This window comes from Perna viridis, chromosome 10 (assembly GCF_037379345.1).
Source record: "Perna viridis isolate PV_CMFRI_1.1 ecotype Kerala chromosome 10, ASM3737934v1, whole genome shotgun sequence".
Classification (NCBI taxonomy): domain Eukaryota; kingdom Metazoa; phylum Mollusca; class Bivalvia; order Mytilida; family Mytilidae; genus Perna; species Perna viridis.
The window spans coordinates 9,681,637-9,693,726 of NC_142454.1; the positions used below are offsets into that span (position 1 = coordinate 9,681,637).

The 12,090-nt window shown below is 31.2% G+C and overlaps 1 protein-coding gene across 8 annotated transcripts in view; it reads left to right on the forward strand.

Moving 5' to 3' along the window:
- Positions 1-12,090, forward strand: part of LOC148604455 (uncharacterized) — a 58,780-nt gene that overhangs the window by 6,193 nt on the left and 40,497 nt on the right. For 3 of the 8 annotated variants that reach the window (XM_088547706.1, XM_088547709.1, XM_088547712.1), the window contains exon 1: positions 2,087-2,403. The exons of 2 other annotated variants lie outside the window; for them this stretch is intronic. The gene's annotated coding sequence lies outside the window, so the exon portion shown is untranslated. Of the gene's footprint in view, positions 1-2,086; positions 2,404-8,033; positions 8,267-12,090 lie in introns of those variants that run through there. 3 more of the 8 variants (XM_088547710.1, XM_088547713.1, XM_088547707.1) reach the window with 3 other exon arrangements.

The window sequence follows — 12,090 nt, forward strand, 5'->3', positions numbered from 1 at the left end:
TTCATTGAAAAAAAATAAGCAAATAATAGCCTGGTAGCTCCCCTGTTAAAAATTTCATGATTCCTGCCTGCAATATACATGTATTTAGCATTTGGGCTTGCATGTAAGACATAATATTTTCCCAATGAAATCTTATCTTGTGGAAATTATTTACATTCATTTTTTTGGGAGAATATTATTTCCTTGTGAAAAATTTTCCAAACCTATTAAATTTGTTTCCACTACTTGAACAACGATATTTACTATAATTTATTATGAAAAAGCTAGAGGTATACCTAAGTGTACAAAGGATATTATTTCATACTGCAGTATTGAATAATACCCTGAACATGGTTAACATAGAGTGAACAGAATTCATACTTTTGATAAAATGGATAATGTTTATCAATTAAATAATATCTGGGATGAAAAACTATGTGTAAAACATCCTATTATATATTGTAACATCCAGGATATTTACTTACTAATATCTGAAAACATATATAAAAATATCCTGGATACTAATTAATATCTAAAAACATCATGGATAAAATGTCACATAAAAAAATATCCAAATTGTTAATACCAATTACTGTGTACTCATTTTACCCCACAAAAAACAAGCCCCAGTTTTTTATAGTGCCCCTAAAGAAAACACACTCAGATATTTTTATGTTTAATCATTATAAGGTTGAGTATGGAAACGATAGTCACGGAAAGCATTTATTTATTACAAAATATCCCCAGATTAAATTTGATAATAATTTTTTTCCAGTGGAAGTACTATTGGATGTTACATAGTTAAGGAATGACTTGTCAAAGAGTTTACTTTTATCACCAAAAAGTGGCTGAAACAATTATTGCCAATCTCCTGATTTTGAAGGTGTTTGTTTAATAAAATTACCATGAAAGTTACAACTCATTATAAGGACAGTTTTTTTGTATTAAAACAAATTTCTTCTATCAGTTAAGAAATAACCTCAATCATGTGGTGCACACAAATAACTTATCATTCTTACATTCAAATAAGGTTACGTTGTATGTGTATGCACAACAGGGCATTGCTTCAATGGATTGTGTACCCGATTTTAGGCCTCATCTGTTAATTGTTTTCATTTCAAGTCAACACATTATTAATGTCTGTATATCAGGTGGTAAGATTTAGTTGCTGGTTAGAACTACTTTTTTGACTAGTGTATACTCTCAACTTAATCTGTTGTTCTATTTTTTAGTTTTTGTATTTAGTCCTTGCTAGCCTACAGCTTGAAATGACTGAAAAGCAGGTTGACAGAACTAAATATTAATTTGCATATATGGTTTAAGGGAAAATGTTTGAATTTGAAAATACTTTTCTTGTTCCTATTTTACAGCTGAAAGTGCTCTCATGGATCCTTAAAAGTTAATAGTAGCCCTTTAAACAGGCATATAAAACAGTGTCATTGTCTGCAGGCAAATTTTGTAGATGTTGTTCCCGATAATGTTTTAATGTCTTGTGTATCCTGATGGTCATAGATTTAACACATCTGTTGGGATCTGGTGACGATTTGTGAATTGTACAACATTTTCATTTTTTTTTTGGGTAAGATATGTTTGAATTTCAGGCAAGGACTAATCATTTATGAATTCTTGTATGTGAGTGTGTAAGTTATTACTGCTGATCAATCAATTTGTATACTTTTACATGTTCACATGCAATATTTTTGTGGGTTCATATGTTGTAATGTTATTAGTGAAATAATATCAACCTTGAGGGATTTTGATTCAAAAGCAAACTTTTTTATTACTATATTTGTGGGCAATGATTAATAGTTATGAAAATTTTAAAAAATTTTATGCAGTCACCATCCCCAGCAGACAATTTACTGGTGATGAAACAATTAAGTCCCAACATTGTAAAAATACTGGTACATGTGTGAAGTGTAGATAGTTACTAAAAATAACACCATTTTCCACTACAACCAAGTGGACCTCTTGTTTCTCATGTTTTGTACTTTAAGAATGGTTTGTCATCATTTTTCTCATGAATGATGATCAATTAAGGATACACTCTTGATGTCAGGAAGCTGTATAATGTTGTAATACATAACTACATTGATTCACACTCTCCATTATCACTAATAATTTAAAAATATTCATTAAAACTTTCTGTAACAGCTGTACTTCATTTGTGTGAATTACTTTTTATCACAGAGGATGTCTGTTGAAATCACTGGGAAAGTTGTTAAATTTTCTACTGCTTGATTGCAAAAGGAACAACATTGCTTAGTCTGTGAATTAATCATCATTTTCTGGTTTTGTTTTGAAGGGAATATATCGTGTACTGGAAAGTTATTAGTGTGAATTTACAAATCAGTTTCTTGTAGTGAAGTATAGGATTATTCTCCATTACAGAAATGTATGAAGTATTCCCAAATGAGATATAATGTAAGTATAGATATCCAGTCAAAATGAATTCTTGTGCTTGAACAATCAATATTCAGGGTATTAACAACTTTTTGTGAAGAAAATTGAATGTAATTGTTAAGATTTGAGTAGAACTTTTCTGTTACGTTAGCTTTAGAATCTTCTGTTAATGTATTTAATTAAATAGCTTGTAAACACTCAATACTGAATCAATGTTCAGCTTTGTAAAAATAAGGACATGTGCACCATCTGCAGTTGAAGCCAGCAGGAGACACCAGTCTGGCTGATTACATGTATGAGTTAACATTCCATTAAAAATTATGTAATACATTACATTTATCAGGTGTACTTTTTATTGCCTTTGTTAATTTTACATGGGAAAAGTTTGAAACAAAACAAATTTCCCTGTCATAACATTTTTCAAAGTCAAAACAATTTTTATGGAACATTTGAGTACCGTTAAGTTTAGTTAGTTATTATCCCCTTTTGACTTTATAGGTGACAATAATTTAACACAAATATTATTGTCTGTAATGTTCTAAAAAAATACATAACATTAAAAAATAAGCTTTTTTTTTGTAAACTAATTTCCTATCATTGTTTTGCTCAGCAAACAACAGAACATCTTGAGCAATTTTAGTTAAATAAGGTAGAAAGTTTTATACTTTTTTCAGTGATGACATGATAGGCAGGATAGAGGATCTTTCCGTTATGATATCCCACCACACAGTGTGGTGGGATATTATTTGATACCTCTGAAAGATTGCATGTTCCTTGGTCAGTCCCCCAACAATTAATTACCAGATGATAACTTTAGGATGGATCAATCATTTTTTTTAAATATTAAAAACTTTGCACATGTGTTAAGTGCAATAAAATACAGGTTCATAGAAGACCTTATTGCTGCTCGGACGTTAAACGCCAACAAACAAACAAACATAGAAGACCAATGTGTGGCCTTGGGCTGACATTTTCATCCTGGTGGGGTTTTTGCACCGATATATTCACCATACCTATTTTTGTTATAAGTTTGATTTCAGCAAAATCTATTTATAGTTTTCAAGACATTTTGAGCATTTTGCCATCCACCCTTTTCACCATTTCATGGCAGGGTATCACATAATGTTCCATTAATGCCCTATTTTTCTACAGTAGAGCATAGTACAATGTTCTTCTATGTTGATACATTTAAATACTCTTACCTTTGATTAGCATTAAGTGTATTTAACCATACCACCCTGAGTGTATGTTTGGGAAGGAAAATAGAAGAAAGGCGATATGCTACAAATAATAGAAATATCCATGAAATGATGAAAGATTAAATTTCCCATTCTTTGGATTTTCATATAAAGTTTTAATTTATAGGTACACTGTGACTACATTATGAAGAAAGTGGTTAGTTTTTGAATTTCTTACTGGACTGAACATGGTTTAAATGGTCCATAAATATTAAAGTTTTATGAACTCTAAAACAATACCTGACATGAGGTTTAGATTTTCAAGAGCTTTTTGTCAACTAAAATGCTTTTACTTTAAATGACCAAAGTCAGAGAGCTAATCATAGACCTTTGTTTGTCCTCATTTACTGAAAATAGCCCTGCAATTTTTTAAGAATTTAAAAAAAATGGCCTTTCCAGTAGAATAATTAATTACTATATTACCAATTCTTTTTTCTGTTGAGAAAGGTATTGTTAAACCTCTTCTTTCTTACTTGGTATATTTTTTTAGGAAGCACCTTCATTATCCATCACATTTTCTTTAGAACCAGTGTTCAGTTGATCATATAAAGAATCTGTGCTTGATTCTTAGCTGTCTATCAGATTTTAGTTACATTAGCTTTGCTATTTATTACAGAATACACCAGATGACCAATTATAATTTTTATTTCTCAGGAAAGTAAATCTTCTTTGATCAGATTTATGTTTTGTTTCCATTAGCAACACTTATTTTCTAATTTTGTTTTGTGTGAATCTCCTCAAATATTATATCAATACCTTGTTTACAATGGAAAGTTTCTGGAATCAGTTCAGAGCTTAAGGTACCAGAATAACTGTTATCTTCTAACCATTAATTCTAAAACAAATTTTCTAGTTATAACACAAATGTTATCATTCGTCTTCTGATAGATACTTTCTTTACAAGTAAAGTTTGTATAAAGTAGTCCCACATCAGAGAATTAACTAATTTAATGCTGATGGAAGACTTTTGACTTCAGCTTGTGGAGCATCTGATGTGTTATGAGCCATTTATTTTCAAACATGAGAAAATATCCCTGACATTTTTAATAAAACTTCTTCTGTAAGACACTCCTGATATTTTGATAGGGATTAGGATCTTGTAGATTTTTCTATGTCACTTTAACATGTTTATCTTGAGTATATTGATGTTGTCTTCATTTATCCCCAAGAGACTCAGGGATTATATTTTTAAAGCCATCATCATGTTTGTATTGTAATGCCTTTGGAGAGACTCCTACTCCACTTTGTTTTAGAAGCTATTCTCATATTTTGGCTAGTTCCTTTGGGAATCTGTTTATGACTCAGACCATGAATAGTTTTACATACCAAGCCATTATCAGCCTATTGATTTGTTATATAACACAGCCACTTCTTCAATGTGTGCAGCATATGTCTTCCTACTTCATGTTTTATTGTGATGCATTAAATTGTGCACTGGTAATATGTAGTGTGCAGGAAATTGCAAACACAATATTTCATTTAATTATGACTTTCATATTTTTATTAATAGAAAAATCTTTCATATTTTCAATTATCCCCTCCCTCTCTTTCAAGAAGTGAGTGGAATATTGTTGGCCCATCCATCACTCTGTCCATCTAAATTTAAAAAAAATCTTGGCTCCCTCTAAATAATGGTTTCAAATTTAGTACATGGCCTTGTAATGTTGGAGCATACGTTGTAAGCAATTTTAGTTGCTCCCCAATATCAACTTCATATAAGTGTCGAGGTATATCTAGCGTGTGCAACTTCATGTTTAATTTTGATGCACAGATTTATATTTAATTTAGTTTTCATTTGGACAATACAATACAAGATTTTTTTCACGACGTTTTAAGAAAAGGTGGGCAAAATCCTTTGACTTCTTGTGATTTGATTACTTTTTAAAAAGTATGTAAATATGTACTACCATATATCGCATTACAGAAAAATGGTTCAGTTTGAAACAAAGGCTGTAGGGTTAAGTCAGTTATGTAAATTTTTATTTATTGGAAGTAGGAGAAACAGTTTCACCTTTTCTATGCCCTTCTTCCACTTTGGTAAGGAGACATATATTGTATTTGTCCTGTCAGTCTTTCTGTTGGTCACACTTTTGTAAGCAACTTCTGGGAAACTACTGCTCAAAATTTCATGAAACTTTGTGCATATCACCAGAAATTTATGATACACTGAATTTTGTTGGACTGAAACCCCTGGGGGACATACATTTTTAAAGGCAAAAACAAACTTTTAATTCAGAAAAAAAAAGTGGTCTTTCCATAAAATACTGACTCAGGTTCCAATATGGATGATAGGGTTATATTTTGGACGATTGACATCTATATGATAAGTGGGTAAAAATGGCTAACCATGGATTTCCTGTTGATAATTACATAAAATTTACACCATATTTTTAAATGAGAGGATATTGTATAAAGTAATAACCAATATTTGTAATATTCACTATACCTACTTATAAGTATTAACCCTTCACTAAATATAAGCCATTTTACTCTAAAATATGAATGGTTTAAGGTCAATGTATCTAAGATTACTTCCATAACACCATGTAAAAGGAGGGTAGTTTTGAGTACCATATGGTTACTGTCTGATGTTATTCTTAAGGAGTGATCCTCATCATCCAAGGACATCCCCCCTGGCAAAAACAGAAACTTTTTCTAAATTTAAGTCCTGTCTTTGTTGTAAGGTAGTTCAATCTAAAGGTTTCATATATGCAAAGATGTTTAATGGTTTCATTGGAATGTAACATTTGTGAATGGGCTTTTTTCTAGTGCTGGTACTATTGTTATTTGTTTCTTTAAATGGCAACCCCTACAGTGAAAAGAAATGTATTTACATGGGAAAGTATTGCTATCAACAGTTGCATCATACCACTCATCAGTTATCAGTCTAGAAGCTGTAGGTTCAGTTGGTCTCTAGGTAAATCTATTCTAGTAAAATATCTTTAGATAGTCAATATTTCTGTCATTTATCAATGCAAACAGTATAGAAAAAGGAGAATTTGGTTTCCATTCATTATGGCCCATCTCTGGGTGAACATTTTACCTGATAAGTATTTCCTAAATGGTTCTTTGTTAAATCATCTATATACATGACAGAGTGATAGAGATTCATGTAACAACAATTGTCTTCTCATTTATATTTTTAAGTCTCTCAGGCTTCCTATAGATTGACTTGCCATTATCTATGTTTTTATTTTGTATATTGGTTTTAGGAAGATTAGTTTAAGCCATTCTTAAAATTCTTGCCCCAATTATCCACATATTTAGGCAAAATAAATACTATGTCTGCTTCTGCTACCCCGCTTTCCCTTTTTTTGTGCCTACCCTAAACATTTTATAGCCATTTTAGCTCAAGTACTGTTGGTGTCTAAATTGTTTCCTCATTTACTTACTGTAAAATGTTTTTAAAAAATGAAATAATGGCCTATTTTTTTCTTGCTGGTAGCAGGAGACAAGACTGAATTTTGGCATTATACAACTTTTTAAAGACAATGTACAATATACAGATAAAAAATCAATAATAGTTCGTATTTTACAAAACATAGGGAAGGCAGTGAAGTTTGTTATTATTTTATGCTGAGATATAGCCAGGTGTTTGTAAGACTCACCAATATTAAAATCGATGAATTATTTCAGAACTAGGAAGATATGTTACTATGAATGTATACAGAATTTTGTATTCAAAGTTCTAAGTAAAGGTTTTGACTGGGATGTATATATAATTTCCCACGCCTACCTTATGCATGTCTTTATAAAGAATGTAAAGAGTCACTTAAAAATAATTTTTAAAGTATTAAGAACTGCACCTTCTAAAAGTCAGGTATGATCTATAATTTATGGTTATTAACTTAGGTATAATATTTCTTTGTAATGACCTCTTTTGCTTTATGGAAAATGGAAATTAATGGTATTTTTTTCTAATAGCTTTGACTTTTGAGACAAAAACAAAAACAACTTAATTTAGCTAGGCTGGCTTTTTGCAACTGTTTTGAAACACATAAGGGCAAAAAATATACGGTTGTTTGAAACACATAAGGGCGAAAAACATATGGTTGTTTGAAACATATAAGGACAAAAAATATGCGGTTGTTTGAAACACATAAGGGCGAAAAATATACAGTTCTTTGATACACATCAGGGCGAAAAATATACAGTTCTTTGATACACATAAGGGTGAAAAACATACGGTTGTATGATTACATTTTAGATTTTATATGCTCATATCAGTGTATTTGTCATTAGTACTAGTCTGTGTGTGCTTGTCTGCATATTTGTGTGTTTGTTTGTTCAAGCATTAGTCATCTTCTTCATGATTTTGAGGGAGACTTGTACTTGGTAGTATACCTTTAAATAATGCATTGATAATATTATAACATGAACAAGTCGCTAAATAAAGTTTGTTTGTCATTAGACTAACAATTTACCTGAACAATACTTTACTTAAAGTATTCAATTAAACAAAAGTTTGGCAAAGAAATGAATTGTCGCCCACCCTCCAATTAGTTCCTAGCTCATGAAATTGACATTACGACAAAGGAATTAGCCATGATAAAAGAACATCAGATATATTTATGGGCAGGTAAAAGTCATTAAGGTGTGAGGCAGGTGTTACTTCATCAATATGGATATATTGATAAATTCTTCAGGTAAGTTACACAGATTGATTTTCTTAATTCAAACTAAATCTCATTTTTATACTTAATATTGTCATAATTGTTAGCAATTTGTATTAAACTTTGTGTTAATTTTTAAATACTTTGATCAATGCAATAGTATTTATATTTGAAAAAAGGCAACTTCATTTCATCAGGTAATGTATGTGTGGTTCCAGAGGAATTATGGCTATAAATGGACATTTTACTAGTTATTACATTGTATGCCATTATTATGAGGTATAAAATTGCAAAATAATAAATTGACCAAATGAAATGTTACTTGAAATTGCTTCAGTTCAATGAATGGTATTGAACCTTAGAAATCACTAATTTCTGAAATGGTTGAGGCATTATTTTTGTGTATGTGTTTTTTTTTTCTTATAGTGAAAGCACAAACCTTGAATGGTTTACTAAGCTTTATTATACCCACTGCAAACAAAGTTTGGGGGTATATAGGAATCACCCCATCTGTCTGTCTGTCCACATTTCTTGTCAGTGCAATTCTTCCTCAACTGCTGAAGTGGTTTTGACGAAATTTCATTGATATAGTTATTGTCAGAGAACTCTAAAGGGAGATAAATAACTTAAAGTTTTACATATTAAAACCTCTTCAGTGTAGCTCCTTCAAAACTGTTCAAGAGATTTTGATAAAATATTGTAAGAAGGTTGGGCATCATGTGTAGATATGAATGAAGGAATGTAGTTACTGTAGGAGGACTCCAAATGGAGATAATCCAACTTTAGGGTTTTACATGTTGGAACCTCATAAATGCAACTCCTCCATAACTGCTCCAGGGAATTTCATGAAATTTTATATGATGGTTGGTATGTAGGTTTGCATGAAGGAATATAGCTCCTAACGTAGGATTCCAAAGGGAGATAATTGAACTTACAGGTTATGGTCTCACTAACCACTTTCGGGTCAAATGGCCACCCCTCTATGTAGTACCAAAAACATATTTAACGTAGAATTATGCATTGTAAGTGCATTATTTGTGTGTATTTTGATCAAAGAGTAATCAAGGGAACCAACATTATAGTGCTAATCAAAAGATTGTAATCCAGGGACAAAGACCAGACATGTAAAACAGACATACACAACAATGAACACTAACTAAAAATCATACATACAAAGCAACAAAAGCAAATGAATGACTCTGATTCCACTAAAAACTGGGAGCATGGACCATGTGCACCAGTAGGGTAAGTGTCCTCGAGTCGAATGAGTCGAAATAAAGCTGAGAATGTGTACTTAAAAATCATATTTGTAATTTAATACAAAAGTGTATGAATATTGTTTACAAGTGTTAGTAATTTGCTTCCATGCTGTCAGTTAGCAGAAAATGTGAATTTTCAATATTATTTATTCAAGTTGATTTTGCGAAAAATTTCTACAATCATCATATCATTAGCATAATGATTTTGAAAGCCTTGTTTTCAAAGCTTGGTAATGGTATGCACTTTTAAATTGTCATTTGTCCTGGGTATTCACAGTTTCCCCAAAACTTTGAAAATTACTTTTTTAACATGTAAAGTAATGGAAACATTAGCAATGGTTAATGAGACCTATATATTTAACTTCATATTTGAAGTGGAGGGTATTCTCTTTGTCTCTTTGTGACTAGCTCACTGGATTTCTAGTTTACATTGGTGTTTAAAGTCTTTTAGCTTACCTTGACCTTGTCCAAGTGAACTTATGCTGTCAGTTGTCTTTTGTCCATCATCTGTAATTTTTCACATTTTGCTTAGCTTTATTAAATGATGAATAGATGGGTCTTTACAAATAATCCAGTTTTGTTTCTTTTTGATCAAGCAAGATGGTCACAAGTGGCTTTCTCAGCTTATGTTTGTCCTCTTTTCACAGATCATTTCTCTGATATTGGTGACAATATCTTGAAACTTCTTAGGATTGTCGGTCTCAATGCTCTCGACTAACATTCCTCTTTTTGTGTGGCTTAGACCTGGGCCTTATAAGGCCCATTGGGTTGGCAAGAATGATGATAGTATAGGAACATCTTCTGATGATTGCCTTTTTTGTTCCACTGGATCAAATGATATTACACATGATTTCAGATTTTTCAAGTGAAAGATTCCAGCTCTTTAAATTGCCTGTTTCTTGTGAAATGAAAATCCCTTGAAGCAAAATGGTGCATACAACAGTATGGCTTTAAGATTGTAAGCAGGTCCTTCATTTTGGATGAAATGTGAAATACTTTGGGAAAAAAATTAGCTAAAAAAAGCCATTTTTTCCAAATTTCCATGGATTTATTACATATTTACGAATGTGAATGCTTTTGAGTTCTTGTAATCAAATTGCTGGTAGATACAAATCTTTAGGTCAATAAGTATTTGGAAGTAGAAAGTGGATATAGCCAGTGAGATTTTATGTATTTCTCCTTATTCCAGGTGTAAAACCTTAGCTGTTAACCATGTCAAGAAGTGACTTGATTGATTTATTTTGATGAGATACATACAAGCTGCTTAATATTTTAATCCTGGAAAGCATATTGTAGGTTTTTACCATATTTTCACCCATCATTTAGACCTATTCAATTATTTTGGCCATCTAATATGTTTTCCATTAAAATTGATTTCTAAATATTTCATTTATTCAAATTTTATTGTAATATTATTCAGATAGTTCAATCAATGGTTGTAAAAAGTCACAAGTTGACAATAACATATAAATATATGTAACCTCAATATTCTTCCGAACATTGTGCCTTGGGTCACGGACAAGACTTTGATTAAATGAATATGTCCGCATCTAATGCCTCTACCCCAGGCTCTCTAGGTATAAAATTTTACAATTAACATTCAAGAATTTGGGGTTATGAAAATATCTCTTTATTTCAATTGTAAATGAAGAAAAATTGCTGGAAAAAAAATTGGAAAATGAGCAGCATGGATGTGCCATGTTGTCTAGGAATGACAAGGTATGTTCCTTAGTGTAGGTAGTCGTAAAAATTGTTTCTATGACCTTACACCCTTAACAGGTAATTGATTTGACCTGATATTGGATCAGATAAAACATCACCTACAAATGTTATAGGTTGCTTAATATTATATGTATTTAGTGTTTAAGTAAATCATGGTGTATATTTTGTTGTCAGATTTTTACATGGATGTAAATACTTCAGAGTAAAGTGGGGTCATTTCCTTATCTTTAATGAATTGCAAAATTACTTGATTTTGTTAAATTTTATACTTTCATATTAATGATATCATGACCTGCAAGTCAATGGTTGACAGTTAATGCTAATGAGATGACTTTTATTATTTATATATTTCAATGTGTCAATTAAATATGTTTTTATTTTATTGAAACATCTTACATTTTATTAAACTTTTATCTCTATGCAAAGTTCCTTAAGCAATGAAGTAACACTTTAATTCTGTACTCTGGCAGATCCAGCAATTTACAAAAGTGGAAAGGGGGGCTAACCTAGGACTCTAAATTTTTGCTTAAAAATGTGTGAAAAACATTGCATTTTTTTTCACTTGTGTTTATAAGACATGCTAAATGATGAATTCTCTTGATTTCTTTTTATTGAAGAGAACTATATGATCCTTACTGTGGAATCTGACTGTATTAAATGGTTCAACACACCAAAAAAAAAAACCAACATTTTATGAGTGGGCAGGGGCCACCTATAACCCTCATTGGGTGGGTGTCAAACTGGAAACTTGCCTCAGTAATCAAATAGCCATTTTTTAATTCATAAAAAAAAAAAACAAAAACAAAAAACAAAAAGATCATCAAATTTACTATGGAACCTAGTAACTGGTACTAGCATGCCTGATACCAGCAGCAC